This window comes from Hydra vulgaris, chromosome 01 (assembly GCF_038396675.1).
Source record: "Hydra vulgaris chromosome 01, alternate assembly HydraT2T_AEP".
Lineage (NCBI taxonomy): Eukaryota > Metazoa > Cnidaria > Hydrozoa > Anthoathecata > Hydridae > Hydra > Hydra vulgaris.
The window spans coordinates 71,591,120-71,597,500 of NC_088920.1; the positions used below are offsets into that span (position 1 = coordinate 71,591,120).

At 27.5% G+C, this 6,381-nt stretch overlaps 1 long non-coding RNA gene across 1 annotated transcript in view; it reads left to right on the plus strand.

Moving 5' to 3' along the window:
* The first annotated feature begins 350 nt into the window (after positions 1-350).
* The window catches only part of LOC136075577 (uncharacterized), a 24,952-nt gene continuing 18,921 nt past the window's right edge, over positions 351-6,381 (plus strand). Inside the window, exons 1-4 of the long non-coding RNA XR_010636025.1 lie at positions 351-537; positions 1,349-1,440; positions 4,095-4,186; positions 4,907-4,969. This is a non-coding gene — a long non-coding RNA (uncharacterized LOC136075577). The remainder of the gene's footprint in view (positions 538-1,348; positions 1,441-4,094; positions 4,187-4,906; positions 4,970-6,381) is intronic.

The following is a 6,381-nucleotide window of genomic DNA, read 5'->3' on the forward strand; positions in this document are numbered from 1 at the left end:
TATATAAAAACAAATTCAGCTAAACATATTGAGTTGATAAAAAAGCTGTTAAAAAATGTATTTACTAATATTACTGTTTCTTGTTGTGAAAAAAATTGCATTGTATATTATATCATATTATTTTTTAATATATATATATATATAATTATATAATATATAATATTATATAATATAGTATTAAAAAATATAATATAATATTTTATCTTAATTTTTAAAATCAATCTTATTTTTTTTTAAAAACCAAACTAAGAAAACGTATTTTTTTTATAGATTTTACGTTTCTCCAGGTTTTTGTATAACTCTCAAGTTTTTTTAAATAAATTTTGTAATTATAAAACGACATTAATTCTCAAGAGAAATGTGAAAAAAAGAAAATGAAATGATAAGGATTAAAAATAGAAGAGAAAAGATGTTATAAAGATGTCATACTATAACAGTGTAACAGCCATCTGCTGCTTGATAATATCCATTGACTTGAGTTTGAACAGAAATCATCTACATGTGATGTTCTCTATAAAGGGTCTTCTTTTTGGCCAGGTGAATAAAAAAAAGCAATTGCAATTTTTATTTTGGGTGAATAAAAAAAAACAATTTTTACTCAGCGTTTTTGGAGTTATTGTTCAGCTTTACATTAATAAAAGTTTGATCAAAATTGTTGAAGTTTTTATTCATGTAAAGCTGACCAAAAATGTACAAATGTGTACATTGAAAAAGGGGATGTTAAAGACAGCAAGTCTTTAACACCCCCTGCAGCTTGACTAAATCTCCTAAAACTTAATTTTTTTTTTAAACTTAAGCATTGAATTTAATCAGTGTCAAGAGTTACTGATAACATAGATTTGTCAATTTAACTTTTTTTGTTTTTTTAATGTTTTGAAAAGTTTATGCTTTATGCGAGGGGAAGAGCCTCTTCCCCTCTTCAAGAGGGTTGTTAAAACCATACAGGTGCATACAATGGAGGGGAGGGGCAGTCTAAATGAATAATTTTAGTACATTAATACTTTATGGATTCCCCATGTTTGCCAAAAAGATTTTTTTAAAATTTTATAATATGAATTTTGTTTTTAAAACAATTTGTTGTATACAGTTTTTGTTGTTGTTGATTACACTTACACACATAAGTTTGTATATGTCTTGAATAAATCAGAAATGTTTTTTGTTTAAAGTTTGTTTAAAAGCATCAATCAAATCAAATTTTTATTTATTGAAACAATCTTGTTTTTAAATGTAATTAATTAAAAAATAATAATTTTAGTATTATTCTGAATTTTATTTAAATACCATTTTTTTATCATACTTATTAAATATTAACCTTGTTTTTATTTTTATTTTTAAATGATACATTTAGTTTATGGTGTTCTTCTTGGAAAGCAGAATGGTAGAAATTTGGAGCTGTTCAACTCGTTTTAACTGCAACATTCAATTAATGAAACTGGAAAAGTAATTATTGAATTAGCTTACTTTCATAGTAAAGAGGAGCAATCTAAGTGTAAAAAATAAAATTTGTTCATTTGTATGTTAGGGTGGTCTTTGTATGTTAGTGAAGTGCTTAAAACAATATTTGAATAAAAAGTTTTCTTAAATCCTTCATATGTGCTTATATAAAATAACACTAAAGTAGTTAGCTTAAAAAAATAAACTTTAAAAAAATTTTTCTCACATGTCACATGGATGAAGAAAATTTTATAAGTTGAGATGACACAAAAAGTTTTTTTGTTTAGTACCATCAAAAATTCTGACACATGGTACATTTTGTGGAAAACTGATTGTATCAGTGTATCAGTGAAATGCATACTGTTTTTTGTTGATTATTACATTAAGTTGTGTTACTTAAAATGTTTATATCTTGAACGCATTATTTATTTATTATTATTATACATCAACAAATTGTGTTACTTACTGTTGTCCTGTCCATCACAGTTAAGCTAATATTAGATCTTTTTTAAAAGCAGCAGTAAACTTGCAAATATTGAAGGCTTTCGGACACAAGTGGTAATGCTTGGTAACCTTGAAAACCTAGTAAAGAGAGTATAAAATTGCTCTCGTTTCAAGAATTTGAGTGGGAGAAACTAATACTTATTTACTTGATTTTAGACTAAAAATTTTTTATAAATGTTTTTGCTAAAGACTAAAGTTATGTATTTAAACTGTAAAGCTTATTTTAAAAAAATTATATTTATATAATCGTTATACACATAAAATTGTTATACACATACTTTGTTATCCACATATAATCGTTATATGCATACAATCAATATACACATATAATCATTATACAGTGGAAAATGTTGAATAGAAAAAAAAAGTGGATGGGCACGTTCAAAGTAAACTCTTAAGGTGATAAATGCTGTCAAGTCCCAGTTGACCGAGGTACTTTGCCATCTGTACGGGGTACAGATGACATGTCAGAGATAACATTGAGAAACCTCATAAAATGTGATATTGGATCTTTAGTCAGAATAGCTTGGCCGTTACTGACTTAAAGTAATAAGGCTTGAAAGAAGCAAATGAATCTTGGCCTTTTTAGATAGTAAACTTCAGTCAGATACTTGTGTACCCAAACACTGTTCTCAAGACATCCCTAGTTAAGGCTGGAATGGTATTTTAAGCAATTACATCCAGAAGATGTGCCATGGGTTCAGAGGTTGAATGGAAAAAATTTTTGAGAAAGAGGCTACTATTTGAACCATCTATTATTATGCACATAATATAATGACCCATGTCATAAAAACAGGGTATAATAAAAAAAAAAGCCCTTTAAAAGAATCACTCTTATATATATAATAGTAAATGTTTTCAACTTGATTTTGTAAAAAAATGTTTGCTAAAAATATTATGTATTATAAAAATACGTTTTTAATTTTAATTAATTTCATTAAAATGTTTGTTAAAATTGTTATGTATAAATATTTTTAAAGAAACAATTGAGCGTTACATAGTTACATAGCATAGTTAAAATGTTTTAATGATGAGAAAACATTAAGTATAAATTTATTTTAAACAAAAGAAGAAATAAAAACTAGGTTAGAAAAAGTGCAATCAGATGCAAACAATAAATAAAAAGTTGAACTTTTTATTCAAATGTATTGTCCAGTAGATAATAGTTTCAAAATATTAATTGACTAATAAATGCTGTATAACAAATAAAAACTTTTTACAAGTATGGGCAAAACCAATTCACAATGCTAACAATCACTCTCAATGACTTATTGATTAGTGCCCATAATCATGCTCGTTGATAATATATTTCCATTTAACGTTTTTGGTCTGCAATATGATAAATGATATACAAGAGTATGAGATTTAGAGTTCTGCTAAGTTTTTTATTGATTCACTACAACATGCTTTCAAAGCATTGCTAAAATTACAATTTGAAATTAGTAGCACCAGTTATTATTTATCTCTTGATGAATAAATCATCAGTGCTGATTTAAATCACATTTACAAGAAAGGAAGTGAAATGATACACCCATTGAGACAATACACAACAGTTTCTGGAAACATTTTGAGAAAGTTTTAGAAAATATGCCCACAGATCAAGTTGAACAGAAAAGTTAATTACAACTGAAACTGATATTTTTTGTAACTGTTCCCCCTGAATGGGTCATCAAATGCCAATCATCAATCAAAACAGTACTCAAACCTAGTAGAATTTGCTAAGATTTTATTATCTCCTATTAATAGTGTATATAGTGAGTGACTACTTTCAGCTTATTAATCTCTGAAAATCTCTGAAAAGCAGCCATGGTGGTGTGATAGTGCACTTGCCTCAGAAACAAAGGATCCATGGTACAAACTCCACCTCTAGGCAAGTTTTTCGACATCGGTTTGGAAGGAGGCCTGAACTTCCGATTAAATGCTCATCCGCGGTTCTCTGTGATAAGACCATAAGGACTTCTTGGAACACCTGAATAAAATTGAAAAAAAAAAAAAAAAATTTTTTTTAATTTTTTTTTTTTAGTTTTGTGTTGTTTTTTTACATAGTGTACATATAAAGCATGCGAGAAGACATTTTTAAAAAAGTTTCAAGCACCACCTCATTATATATACCATATCTATTTTCTTAGTTGTTTAATTTCTGAGACATATTTTAGTTCGTCAGGTTTTTAAAGATTTGGATTTTCTTGGTTGGTACACTGTTGGTTGGTCAGAAGCTACAGAATGTGACATAACTGTTCATAAGCAGGTTTTTTTTTTATTTTTTTTTATTTTATTAAAGTAAAGTTAAGAAAATAAAAAGATTTTAAGTATTCACCCTTTATGGATATTCTCATCCGATATTTTCCTGTACATATCTAATATGTTCCTGTCCACCCTCTAAAGCAGTGGTTAGAAACCTTATTGAGTCAAGTGCCATATTTATTTTTTTTTTCTGTATTATTTTTTATTACTAAAATCTTATGGAATTTTGTATTCTCAATCTTGATTTTAAAATCTAAAAATCTAGTGTTTTCACCCACAATGTTTGCAAAATTTTATGGTTGAAAAGAAAAAAGTAGTGAATTAGATTGTGGTTGCAAAATCTAATGCATTAATTTATTTATTGTTTAAAGGATATAATTGTATCAGGAGGTGGAACATAGGAGGAATTAAAAGCAAAAGTGTTGGCGTCAAGATTAGAGTATTATCTCCAATTCTAACATTTTTTTTATTAGAGGTTTTTCGTTGAAGGAAAACTGTGCAAAATATTCAAGTTTCTTAAATTTAAAAACAGTTTGTTATTGAATTTAAGAAACAGTTTGTTAGGAGTGAAATATAGGTGCAACAAGAAGCCACACGTGGCTTGTGCACCAAAAAGGTTGGCAACTACTGCTCTGGAGGATTCATATTTATCCTTCTCTGTAGGATGAAAATAATTTTTTAAAACTTTAAATACCAACCTTAAACTGCTACAATTTTTTTTTAGCTCACTGTAATAAATGAAAGTTCCCTATTGTTGAAGTTGGATCCTTTTTCAAAATCAGCTAATGTATGCTTTTTTTTTTAAATTTTTATTATAAGAATAAATAGTTTATTTTGTATAATATGTTTAAACATATTTGGAAAGTATATATAAATAGATGTTTCTATAATATAAATTTTTATATATTTAAATTATAAACATAAAGTGTTATTATATAATCACTTAATCTTTATTGTCTTTATTGCTAGTATATGTTTGGAAAAAAAATTTCATCAGTAACATTTTATCTGTGTATCTTTACTGTGTCATATATTTCTAAACTATTTTGTATCCTCTAAATTATTATGTGTTTAACTATGAAGACTGAATCTTGTTTGCTTGCGTGCTGGAAAATACTGGTTCCAATTTTTAAAGACTCTGGTGAACATTCTTACCCATTCCAATGATTGTCTGATTATCAATTATGTCTTCTCTCTATCTTGAGGTTATAACCCTCTCTTAACTCTATACCTCCGAAAAACGAACCTTGATGAACAAAGCCGCTGCGCTGAGAAACAAGTTGAGCCCTGTACTACCAGGGACCTGGTGGGGATCAAACTCGGAACCTCTCGCTTATGAAGCAAGCGATCTACCACTACACCACTACTGCGTCTGGGGAAGTTTTTGAGATTATCAAATCATTTTTTTCTAACCGTTTTAATAGAGTAATTTTTAAAAGCCAACACTTTTTGATTTTCAGTAACTTCTGGGGTAACTCAAGGTTCTATTCTTGGTCTGTTTTATTTTTCATCTATATTATTGATCTTTCTGACAACCTTGCATCTAAAGTAGATCTATTTGCTGATGACTCAATTTTATACTCCTCTATTGACAAAAAGTCTTCTTTTTTTATCGCTTCAACTCCAACAAAAGTCATTTACTGCAGACAACGCGATACTCTCAACATTCTTTTATTGATGAATAGCAACCTCTTGCTGAGTCCTCTTTTTGTCTTTTTATATTATTGTTCACTACTGACCTCTCATGGAAGTCATACATACATTCAATTGCTAAGTATGCATTTTATTTATTATTTTTTTTGTTTTTGGTTAAGAATAAGAAAATTTATTATTTATTTGATTTATTTGATATATTGCTGTAGCATATTTGTCCATTAAAAAATACCTTATAAAAATTTTGAATATTTAATAAAAGTTAAAAAATGTCTGAAAAAGTATGTTATAATTACCTTAAGGAAAAACATTTTAAGAAAAATAAATTGTATTTATATTTTCATCACCATTTATGTAGTAGAGTGATGCTTGCAGAATCATTTCAAAACAAATAAAATCTGTATGAACTGTGTGATTAAAAAGGAGAGGACACAAGTATTATCAATTGTTTTAGAAAGAAAAGTTATATCTGTTCAATACAAAGAGCTTGTAAGAATGACAGTTGGCTTTGTTTTGAATTTAATTAAAGAATCTTTTATTTCATTC